The following is a 12,853-nucleotide window of genomic DNA, read 5'->3' on the forward strand; positions in this document are numbered from 1 at the left end:
TTCAGAGAGTTGTTGCTATTCCTTTCTTCGATCTCCTGTTGAGTTTGTAGGTGTTCAGAATGGTTTGATCCCTATCCAGCTGAATTCCTGAGAGGAGACGAAATCCAGGTCTCCTACTCCTCCGCCATCTTGCTCCGCCCCCTGTCTGATTATTTTCTTAGGCAAAACTCCTAGATATGAAATTAGTGGGCCAAAAGAATACGCTTACTTTTATAATTGGATCAAAAGCGCCATGGTATCAGTTTGAAAGCTACCAGTTTACACGCCTGTGGGTGAAGTGTGAGAGTCGCCATTTCAACAGGAGTACTGTTTTCAAATGGTGTGTTTTGGGCTACAGGGGAAATGGGAGTTACTCATACCCACGTGGGTTGGAATTTTGCCTCTTATAAGCTTTGGGTACTGTAAGTAAGTACATAAACCTTAACCTGAAAGACTCTCAGTTTGTTCTTCCAGAACATAAAGGAAGGAATGCCTCAAAGAACAGATGCAAAGATTAAGAGCAATCATGTATGGAAAGCACTTAACAGAATATAGATCTTCCTTGACTTATGATGGCATTATGCCCCAATAAACCCACCCTAAGTCAAAAATATGGTAAATTGAAAATACATGTCATACACCTAACCAGTGGAACATCATAGCTTAGCCTAGCCCACCTTAAATGTGCTCAGAACACTTACCTTTAGCCTACAGCTGGGCAAAATCATCTAGCACAAAGCCTATTCTATAATGAAGTGAATATCATGTAATTTATTAAATACTGTACTAAAAGTGCAAAACAGAATGGCTGTGGGTACAGAACGGTTGTGAGCGTATCTGTCATTGACCTTGTGATCCCCCGGCTGACTGGGAGATGTGGCTCACTGCCCTGCTCAGCATCACAGGACAGAAGCGTGTTGTTAGCCCCGGAAAAGATCCAGATTCAGAATTCAAAGTACACTTTCTTTGTTTTTTAATTTTTAGTAGGCTCCATGCCAAGTGTGGGACTCAAACTCATGACTCTGAGATCCCTGAGATCAAGGGTCGCACGTTCTGCAAACTGAACCAGCCAGGTAGCCCTCGAAGTACAGTTTCTACTGAATGCATATGGCTTTCCCACCACCATAAAGCTGAGAAATCATAAATCCAATAGGTACAGATGGTCCCTGAGAGATCTGTACCTACCTCGAGTAAGCACCGATCTGTGCTCTCTCCTCCCCCACCCATGTACGCACAAAGACATACACACACATTTGGGGGGTGTGTCTTATGGTTGTGAATTTTGACACTCTCTTGAGCAAATGAAAAAAGGAAAATTCTTGTCTCTGTTATCATATCTTTGAGGGACTGAATAAAGTGTTTACTCACCTTCTCCTGGCAATCTCCACCTTCTGAGGTGAAACCTCTCCCACATGGATATTTCCTTTCTAAAGAGAAGACCAGTCATCTTTGGCTAACACTGGGTTAGAGACTATCTGTTTTGCCTTAAACCTTTCATTATCTGTTCATATTATGAGGCAAAAACATGACATGGGAGTAAGAGCCCCTTGAGACCCTGGGTTGGAAGGCTGACTCTTGCCACTTACAGGTGGCTTGGGCTTGGGCAGGTTGCTCGTGTTCTCTGAGCCTCGTTTTCCCCCACTGCAAAATAATACAGTACCGCTTCTCAGTGCTGATGTGAGGATTACATGAGAGTAACATAAGCAAGGGCACTTAACCTCTGCTGTGTCAATAAATCAATACATGTTTTTGAATCCAAATCTCATATCCACCTCCCAAGCAATGGATAGTAAGGATATAAGCACACAAAAGTTCCTATCCATGAGAGAAGACATCTGCTCTTAGGTCTAGCTCAGTCTTTTATTCCTGCAACGATCAACTGCCTCTCCTCTTTTATACGCAGTCTTCAAAAATCACAGTGACACTGATCTACAACCTAGATAAGAAAACTCAAGCGAAAAGGATACTTGTGAATCTCCTGATGCATTGCAGAGTTGTTTGAATGATTAGGTTGACGTGCAATCTTCCTCATTTGTCAACCTAGAAAAACTCTGAAATGGCCAAGAGGCCCAGACAGCCAGTAGCCTAAAGAACTGAAGAGTGGAAGGGGTGCCTGAGTTCATGGTGGCGCTCAGAGCGTGTTAACAAGCAGAGAACCACTGTTTCTGTAAAGTTTGCTGTGAAAAGGTACATTCATTCCCATTGGGAGTGATGGCCCTGTTGTTATCATGCCAGAACCAACTTGGGCATAGATAGCTTTTATTTGAGGTGGGAGTGGAGAGCAGTTAAGGTAGGAGAAGGGCCCAGATAATCAGAGAAAGCTTGGGAAGATCAGGAGTTTGAAAGTCATAACTTAAACTAGGTTTTGAGATTGTCTAATTAGTTTTTTCATTCTTGTTACTTCCAGAAACCTGTTCTTCCCAGCCCCATACAAAATAGGTACAAGTCCCCGAATCCCGAGTTTGTAAGGTATTAGGCTAGAGCATGGGCTTTGAGACCTATTTTTGAGACTGATTTCTACCTGCAGCCCAGATTTCTTCACTCCTGGATGTTGAACCAGACATCTTGAACATTCGCATCTCAGATAGAGACAACTCCATTCTCATTTACTGGAGCGAAAGTCATTGAGGTCCCTCTTGTCTCTTGGTTGTTTGTTTGTTTGTTTTGCTTTGCTTTTTTCTCACCCCTGTCCAGTCTGCCGGGAAATCCTATTGGCTATACCTTCTAAACACATTCAAGCCAATCTGACCCTTTTTAACTACTCTCATTACCACCCCTTACCTTCTCTTGTTGCCAACCTTCACCTCTTATCTGATTATTACAATACCCTCTTCATTGTTCTCCCTTGTTTTATCCTTGTCCCTTCAGTCTATCTCCAACACAGCATAATGGAAGAAATGGCAGATGTCCTCATTGTTCTTACAATGATGGGCAAATAATGCTGAAATCATGCACATCACGTGGAAAGCATGGTGGAAGCTCTGAGCTAGTGGTTGTAATTGTGAGAACTTCAGAAGGGGACTTGCTCACTTAGACATCAGCCCAGTATTACTGCTAACAGGGAAAGAGGCCAGGCAGGGATACTGGAATCCAAAGCTGTTAGAAAGGTGCAGTCTTTTATAGCAAACTTGACAGCATTCTCTGGGCTGTTCTGGACAGAGGGAAGATATTCAGGAGCTGGACAGTTTCCAAAAGGTGCATTTGTAATTCAGGTGATCCAGAGAAGGAATGGCTGTGAGATACCCTCCCCTTCTTCGCCTTCCTGCCCCCCCCATTGTGAATCCTCAACCTATACAATGGTGAAATGGGGAAGGAACCATAGACAGCAAACCCTCACATTGACCTTGCACATGCCAGGCTCTGCGCTGTGCAAGTGACATATATGAACCGGTTTGATCCTCACAGTGATCCTACAAGGTAGATACTATCATTATGCTTATTTAAAAGATGAGAACATTGAGGCACAGAGAGGTTAAGTAACTTTCCCATGGCCATACAGCTGATAAGGGCAGAGCTGAGATTCCTGATTTAGAAGGTGATGGAATAAGAAAGAGAACTTAACCAGTCTCAAAAAGTCAGATTAATCATGTGAATTTATACTTGTTCATCAGACTCTAGGCCTGCTTTTGTGTCTTGATAAGCTGGCTGTTGCCTATGGTCCTCTAGTCTCTTAACTGGCCTCATTTCGCCTATCCAATTGATACTACAGATGCACCCTAAGTTCTAGACTGGCTGGTCCTTTCTTAGACCCCAGACCATACTCACACATTCATTCTTCCCCAGTCTTCCTCAACATCCTTCACAGCATGCTCCGCACTCAGAGCTGGGGCTCCACGTCTGATTAAGGGTGTCTGCCTTTGGGATGAAGAAGCTTGGGAAGGCTCTCCAGATTTCATTTCTCCCTCCCTCCCCAATTCTCTGACTTTGGACTGAACTCTCTAGTTCCAACATTTTGCCCTGTTCTTGTTTCCTGCCTTCGGCCCAGTGCCTCCATATGGATACCTCAGGGGTGGTCTTCCTGGCTTCTGATTTCGGTGTCACCCTGGGTGATGTCTCTTGGCCAAGCTCTGCTCCATGCTCTGCATCCTGAACAGCTCCATGCCTGGCCACCATTTGTCTAGGAGCCCAGGTGGGCAGAAACTGACTTGAACAACCTCTACTTCTTTCTCTATCTGTCCAAATCCTGTGAGAGTCCTATCAAATCCTTAGGTCCTCAATGAGACTTTCCCTAACAATGCCATCTGGTATTTTCTCTTTCTGCTTCTTGGTCATCCACATGTTTATTAGCTATACCATCCATTTTGACACATGCTTTAACTTTCTTTTAGCACTCTTTACAGTTGGTATTATTCACCACCTGCTCCCTATCATGTCTCTCCAAGAAGACAGCATGTCCTTCTAGCCCAGGACTATTTCGTGTACTTCCTTTATGTTCCCGGTCTCAGCAATGCTTGCTGATCTGAAGATTTTATGACAAATCCATGAGAAGTGGGTTATTGAGAGAAATATGATGTTCTGGAGACACCTGCAGTGTGGTATGTGGCAGTCTGGCTTTGGGGGCTGGCAGGTGTGGCTGGCTCTGCCAGTTTATGGGTGGCCCTCTTGTATTACCTCCATTACATCTGTCTCCTCATCTGGAGGGCTATCGTGAGGGTTGGCCAAGAAAATATATAAACAGTTCTGTAGGAAGATGTCTGGCACATACCAAGTGCTCAATGAATAGTAACTGTGATTTTTTCTTGTCCCTAAACTTTGAAATTTATATCAAACTGAACAAGAGAACATACTGGAATATGTTCCCTGGTGAATTTGTCTGAGGCTTCTCGGACCGTGAATCTGTCCCAATACGGCATTTTTGAATGAACTGGACATGAAACTGGATTGTAGGGTTTTCAACACCTTGAAACTGTGGAATTAATGCTATTAAACATTCAGGACATAATAAAAAAAAAAAACATTCAGGACGGAAGGTTCTCGGGAGAGCCTGCGAGATTGGATGGAAGGGGTAGAGCGAAAACTTTTGATTATTTCCTGATTGTGACTTTCCACCTGGCCTTCCTTTGTTTCCTTCCTCCCTCCCTTCCCCTCAAGTTTTGAAGGCTTGTCATGAAAATGAACTAAAGATCAAGAAATCATTGATATATTTAGGTTATGTGCATATAGATATTTATAGACTCTTTCAAGTCTTCAACATATAAAAATCGAGTTTACTGTTCTTAGTAAAACATCACTGGTTGATTTCTGTTCACTCACTCTATTTTTAGCCTGTACATTTTATAGCTGCAACATGAGGCAAAACCTATTAAGATCTTGACTATTCATTCAGCCTTTCAGATGTGGATTCTTAGACACTGAATTACAATTGCTGTGGGTCTATGTTAACTTTTGACTAATGAGTTCAAAGACCATCTCTCACTGTTAGTGTTTTCTCCTTATTTCATTAATTCTTGGTATGTGTCATTTATGGAGATAGAAATATTAATAAGATATGGGCCCTCCCCTCAAGAATCTTCATCTGCTGGATCATAATGATCTATTGTGATAGACTAGTTAGATTTCCAATGATGCATCTGAATACTACCCGCATTAAAAAATACGGAGGAAGTTTTTTTTGCTAAAAGGAGAGAGAGAGAGAGAGAGAGTGTGTGTGTGTGTGTGTGTATTTACTACCCCCTAAACAATTTTTTCATGCTTTAACAAACTTTTTAAAAAAGTCCTCCTCAAGTCCAGCTTATAGTTGGGGAAGATATGTCCCCTTGGGTTTCCTATGATATTGTATTACAGTGTTATAGATTCAGTTATTAAAATTTTAAATTTTTTTCCATAGTTTTAAAATGTAAAAGTCATCTTATACCTCCTAAGTGTTCTTTTATAAAACAAATCCTTTTGTTCTCAGGAAATTTTTGTAGAATAGATAAATAAACCCATAGGAAAATTTAAAGACTCTTAAGTCTATCACATAATTGAAAACATCTTATCAAGCTACATTATTTACTATTTTATGAACTTTAAGAATGTTTATTTAATTTTGGGGGGGTTTGCTTTCCTAGGTGATACATGTTCTTCGCAATTAATGACAATGAAAATTAGTCATTTTCTCAGCTTTATTTCTCTTATTTATGTTTCATGTGCTGTTGTATTGTATAGAGCAAGGTTCCTTACCTTCAGCACAATTGACATTTTGGGCTGGAGGATTCTTTGTGTGGGGGCCGTCCTGTGCATTGTAGGATATTTAGCAGCATCCCTAGCCATCTACCCTGGATGCCAATTGCACTCCAGTTCCCAAAGTTATGACAACCAAAATTGGTTCCATACATTGCTAAATGTGCCCTGAGAAGCAACGACTGGTCTAGAAGTTCCAAAACATTGAGTAAGAACAACAGTGATAAGGGCATCCCTAATTTGCTTCTGATTTCACAGGGAATAATGCTTCTGGTGTTATTTCATTAAATGTATCAGTTTAGCATAAGTAGTCTTTATGAGGTCAAGGAAGTAGACTTTTACTCTTATCTTAAAATAAATAAAATGTAAATTTGCAGTGAGTGCTGATTGATGATAATGCAGGATAAATTCTTTATGGTCAAAAAGAATTAATACAATTCAGTGGACCCCTTAGGACCAAGGCTGAGTAGGGAGTGTGTGTGTGTGTGTGTGTGTGTGTGCGTGTGTGTGTGTAAAGGAGTTGGGTGGGGAGTGTTGTGTAACTCTTGATTCTGGACACTTGGCTCCTAGAAGCTGGGAAGAATCTGTGCTAAGAGAACACAGCCAAGGTTTTTTGCGCAGTGAAGGGAATCCAAATGCCGGATTATTGCTGTAGCTGCGAAATAGCCCCTAGGTATTCAGGGTAGATGAGTTCTTTAGCCACTCTTTTCAAATGATAATTTATTGCTCGTTTTGTTTTTCTGAACTCATTTTATTAGGCTTCTGCTTTCAACATTTCAAATATAACAAAGAAGCTGAGAGTCCCTGTTATTAGCTTCCAAGGGCCTTGAGACGGCTGCCCACCACCCCCCACCCCACCCCCGTGACTGAGGTGACGCTGGCAGGCTTGGCAAAAAGCTGGGGGGTCATGTTCAAACCTTCAAAACCAGACCAGGGTGGGGGCCACAGACAGACGGCACAGGTGAGGGGAGGCATAAATCCTACTCCTAAGCTGTTCAGACTCCACTTGGCCTGAATGGGCCTCCCTCCATGGGGGGTTCAGAGGGCCACCCCCCCCACCCCGGGGCTGGCGGATTTATGTCCGCAAGCCCAGTGCAGGAGAAAGAGATTACAAATGCTTTCAAAGGGTGCATGAGGGGGTTGCTGCTGGATCTGAGCGGTCTGGGACACAGAGCTGAGTCTGTGAGGACCTGGGCTGGTGCCAGCGAAGGGAGTAAGGTGGCCTGAGGAATGGAAGGTCACTGGCCAGTTGGGGGTTGTGATAATTATATCCTTGTTTCCTTGAAGGTACCAGCGTCCTTGATTTTCCAGCTTCAAAGAGAGCTGCCTCTGAAGTAGGGGGACGTTCACACCTGCTTTGCTGCAGTGATTTCTGCCTTCCTGGCTGCAGACTCAACAAGACAACAATACGTCTGTGGACATTTTCAAGGCCGTATTTATAAACCAGGCATGGGAAGCTTCTCTTCTACCCTTTCTTCCTAAATGAAAATGAAAAGGTTAGTGTGCCCCGAGAGAATTCAGCAATGAACCCAATTTAATGGCTTTACCTTAAATTCAGATACTTTGTAGGTCAGGCATGCTAAATCATCACACACACCCCTTGTCCCCTCTCCTTCCAAGTCTTACACCACCCCAAAGGGGCTATCATAGAACTGGAAGTCTAGTAATTACGAAAGACAGCAGTATACGGTACACCTGGAATGTTTGTTTTTCCTTTTTCCTCTCCCATTCATCTCCAGAGAAGCTGTGCCAACAAGAGTTAAGAAGTCTAAGCACGGTTCTGCCTTTCATATTTTCCTTATAGCACTTAACATTCCCACGAGACCTTGAGAGAGGAGAGCGGTATTCATTGTTTTTAAATGGGACCCTCTTTGTCTCCTGGGCTCAATGAATATGATCTAAAAATGGGATTTCCTCTGACTAAATGTATACTTGCTGCTCCTCACCCCATCTTTCCACTGATCATCCCATCATTAAATGTGTGCAAATTTAAAACCATGTTTTAGGTTAAAAAATTCCATTTGTTAAAGATGGGATGACTGGTTTCTGGCACTTGAAACCTTCCCAAGAATTAGACTGGATATTACACGTAACCTCTCGGATCCTGTGCTCCGATGTTTCTCTGGCTGCCACCAGCTCTGCAGACCAAACCTTCCTTCTCTAAGCAAAAGCAGTTGCTGGTCGAAGCCTTTCTAAGAAATTAGAAAGAAGGAAATACTGTCTATTTTTCTAGCAAGTTCTTGTTCTGACCTTGCCAGTGATTGATTGGGCTTCCACATACAAAATATTCCCTCTTTTTAACTTTTACTCTAAGATTGTACAAATACACAGTGTTATGTTGATGAATTCCCAATTTAGTGACATAAATAAGTAACTAGAATCTTCCCTCATTGAAACATATAGTCTCTCCCCAACACTCTTCTCTCTGTCTCGTTCTCTTCCCCCACCCTTCCTTCCCTCTCTCCTTCTCTTTCTGTCTCTATCTCAATTGTGCTAAGAGTTTCCCACTTCCTAAGTCATAGGTAATGACTGCTATGACTCCATCCTCCAAAGTCAGCTCCTACCTGTCACCTGGGACCCTGGGATTCTGAGCTCTTGCTTGTGATTTAATAACGAGACCCAATGGAGCAGCCCAGGTGCTGTATCTCATACCCTTACTGATTGCCAAGGGAACATTTAATCTGTTGACTTTATTCAGTAATGCTAGTCTGGCAAACATACCTGGAGCTGTAAATTATTTAGATGTTTAATTTATTTGGTGTAGAAGGAGCTCTCTTATACCTTAGTTATCTAATAGCAGAAGATGAAAAACCACTTTGTTTGCAAATCATAAAAACTTTAACAGATTGTGCCTTAAAGAGTAAAACAGACTTCCCTGACCTTAAACGTATAACAGGGATCCAAACAAGCATTGTTAACACATTATCCCCTAAGATAAAAGTTATGGCATAAATCTGGTTAGGTTAGAAGTGAAATGTGAAACAAAGGCCTTCCATTGGATAATAACAGACAGCTAGTCTGAAGCGAACACAAAAATAGACTATAACTGAGGGGTCAGGAGTGGACAGCAGGGGCCTTTGCCAGAGGGCCCCTCTCCCCGTTACAGCGTACTTCCCGATGACCCAAGGAGGGAGATATTTAAAAGCCAAGGTAATATGATATAACTCAACCCTATTAGTATGCAAAATTACTTCCTAATAGTGAAACATGTCATTGTTTTATGTATTCTTCGACCTCATACTTAGTACATTATCATTAAAACAGAAATTCAGCACGTTTCATTAAAATAGAAACAGCAAAAATACATGGTGTCATGGAGCAACTACTGGCACATCGCGGGGGGGGGGGGGGGAGCCCCTCCCCTCCAACCGTTTCGTTCACTTCCCTGATGAGAAAGGGTTGATCCGAAGCAAAAATAAACATAATCTATAGTAACACAAAAATATAAATGATAGGAGTACAAAAGTTCTTTGTAAAATTTTTCTTTTACAATGCCTTGCTTTAAAGGTCCTTCTGGAATCAGGTGACTTTATTGGGCTTTCATTTATCGTCACGCAAATACATTAAAATTTTTTGTTTAGCAATGGGAGGCAGCAGCGTTTTAGCTAAGAACACCGGTTCTGCAGTCCAGCTGCCGGGGTTTGAATTCTTGACTTTTATTAGCTGTGTGACATTGGAGAAGTTATTTAACTTTTCTGCACCTCAGTTTTCTCATTTGTGAAATAGGGATATTATCTTTCTCATGGAGTTTTTGTGTGGTGAAGTACATTGCCATGACATGTAAATGCTCAATAAATGTTAAATTATTGCTGCTAATCATTTCCTACGTGCTTTGGACTCATTTCCTCATTTCCTTACAATAAAGAATGCTATGAAGTAGTTATTACTTCCATTTTGCTAAAGAGGAAAATTTACCCCTAGACTCAGCATTGAACTAAGCAGAGCCCCAGTTGGAACTCAGGTCAATAAGTCTCTGTGGCAGGTCTGGATCCCCAGGAGGGGACTCTGAGAAAGAGATGCTGGGGCAGGAAGTTTACGGAGGGGTGCTCAGGGGCGACATCTATGGGCCACGGGAGAAGCTGCACCTCTCAGCCCACACTGGGAGCTCAGGCACTGACGCCGCCCCTCCGAGTTGGACCCTATTGAGGCAGAGGGTTGGCCATTAACCAGCCACTCCATGGAATCTGCAGTCCTTAGACATAGGCTACCCCGGAAGTGGGGTGGCTTTGGGCAAAGCAGCTCTCTTCATCCAAAAACTCTCTCCTGAGAGGGTCGGAGCTGAAGAACTGCAGCAGCCAACCCTCAAGGCAGCCGGGGGCATATGCACTTCAGTCTGGAGGAGGCAATCTGGGCAGGGCACCACAGGGTCCACACCTCCCTGCAGTTTAAGAAGGCATTCAAGGTCAACTCATGGTCAGTGGCAGTTGTGATCACTGCTTCTTTTGCCCAGAATCTCTCAGACCCCTTTCGCACTGGGGAGTCAAGGAAGCCCAAGGACGGACTGTCTCTGTGAACGACAGAAGGTGCTTGGGGACTTGAAACAAACACAACAGCTGCTGACCAGCACCAAAACCAAGTAAATCACTGAGGGGCCCTGGCTGCCGTGCCTTACATTCTCTTTATAACTGGCTCAAAGGTAGGTCACTTAAAGATGCTTCAGTAGCCCAAATGTTAAAAAATCCAATCCCTTCTAGCAAGCACTTTTTGTGGTGTTTACGTCATAATCCATAGGCTAAAACCACAGGATTTTAAAATCAGAAGGGGCCTAAGAGAGCCACCTCCTTAATTTGGGTTGGGTGGAGGGGAGTGAGTTTGTCAAGGTCATATAGTAAGTTAATAGTTACACACAATGGGATTGGGACCATAAGCATGAAAAACTGATATCTCAAGTAGAGTCTAGCAGTTTGCCAACTGCAAAGAAATTGTAAAAACAAATTCTTGGCTGAAAACTTGAAAGGATAGGTTTGGAATGTTATCTTAATGCACATTACAATCTTGAAGTTTCTTGCTGTATCCTAGATAAAGTACTGTGTTTATATTTTATTCATTTCCATGCAAAATGGCTTCTAGAAGTAAATGCCAAGAATTCTCACTGACATTGTTTGGTGCACATTTCTTTGATTATATTTTGCTTCTTTCCTGATAATACAATATTTTATGATTAAAAGATGCTTCTCCTCTTAGCACTATAGTTTTTCTCCATATAATTGAAACAATTCCATAAATACTGGATGGTTTTGGAAATGTTTAAAGAACCTATTTCAGATTTGAGGGTAAAGTCTTATCTTTAAAATTACTTTTGCAGAACATATCAGACACACAGAGCTGTCAGGTTTAAACTGTACCACCAATTTTTTGTTAACTTATTATCTAAAGTGCAATTCTCTGGCGCATGGATATATTCAGAACCACAAAGATTACTACTTAGCCAAAAAAAAAAAAAAAGAAAGGGCTTTTAATTTTTCATTACCTCCTCACTATACTACCTGGCTGGAGTTAGACGTTTAAAAATCCCATATGATTGTTCAGCTCTTCAGAGATGTTAACCCTTAATTTTCCATCAGAAAACCTTCTGGACAATATCTGAAGAATAGCAGCAGTTAAATATTAGAGTTCAGAGTGTGGACTCAGGATCCATACTGCATTGGGTCAAAGCCCAGCTTCACCAGCTCTATGACTTTGGGCAAGTTACTGAACCTCTGTAAAATGGGAATCGTATTAGCACTTGGCTCTCGTGGTTGTCATAAGGATTAAATGAGATAATACATGTGAAATGCTTAGGACAGTGTCTATATACAATAGTGCTCGGTTGACACCATATCACTAGAATTTGCTTTTTAAACTATGGAGGATGGAACTTTTACAAAGACAGTGAAAGATGCAAAGTTACGGAAGAAAAGATGAAAATCTAAAGACTAGTGATCATGTTAAATTTTTGATTCTTACAGTGGAACTCTTGGGTAAAACAGTCATAAGCCTAGATAGACCATAAATTTTGATTCTAAAGATTCATTCCACAACCTGATATACATAACAAAGGAGACAGTAAATGCTCAATTTTTAACCAGAAGAAATTTGGCTCTGGAAGCCAAAGAACAATGTTCTAATAGTGAGCTCTAGAAAATCATTCTCAACTGATAGCAAAATGGAAGCATGCTGGTCTTACTCACAATTACATGCCCAGTATTTTGCACACTGCCACATACGAGGAATTTAATATGTGTGGAATGACTGACTGGTTGATTGTAAGAGGCAATGCTCTTTAATTCTTGGAACTTTAGAGTTTGAAGGGACTGCTTATGATATGATCTGCTTATGATGTGTCACAAATAAGGAGCCAGAGGACACATGACTTAAAACTAATTATGTGGTTAGTTGTTAACAGAACTGGGATCCAAAATGTTGACTCTCTGGCTTGGATACTCAAATAAGTCATTGTTTTCTGTAGTTAGTGTGTCCTTAGAAACACCATTCTCTTGAGATATCCATGGGGTAAAGAGTGGAAGGAGTTGTTGTATGAGCAAATAATCTGGGGAACTGCTGACTTAAACAAATTACACTGTGGATTGCCCCCAGGGAGATATAGTGCTCTATGCAGCATTTGTGAAGAGGGTTTGATCATAACACCCCCTTTGAAGGAAACATCTTTGGGAACGGGTAGTTTATGAAACACAGAGAGAGAACACAGGAGAAGACTGACAAGTGGGCTTCA

The 12,853-nt window shown here is 41.8% G+C and overlaps 1 long non-coding RNA gene across 3 annotated transcripts in view; it reads right to left on the reverse strand.

Moving 5' to 3' along the window:
• LOC115937800 (uncharacterized) overlaps positions 1–12,853 on the reverse strand; it is a 103,873-nt gene that overhangs the window by 45,716 nt on the left and 45,304 nt on the right. For all 3 annotated transcript variants that reach the window (XR_014138612.1, XR_014138613.1, XR_014138615.1), the window contains exons 3-4: positions 7,494–7,619; positions 1,348–1,406 (exon numbers count right to left, since the gene is read on the reverse strand). This is a non-coding gene — a long non-coding RNA (uncharacterized LOC115937800). The remainder of the gene's footprint in view (positions 1–1,347; positions 1,407–7,493; positions 7,620–12,853) is intronic.

Source organism: Leptonychotes weddellii, chromosome 11 (genome assembly GCF_054177405.1).
Source record: "Leptonychotes weddellii isolate Sample4059 chromosome 11, ASM5417740v2, whole genome shotgun sequence".
NCBI lineage: Eukaryota > Metazoa > Chordata > Mammalia > Carnivora > Phocidae > Leptonychotes > Leptonychotes weddellii.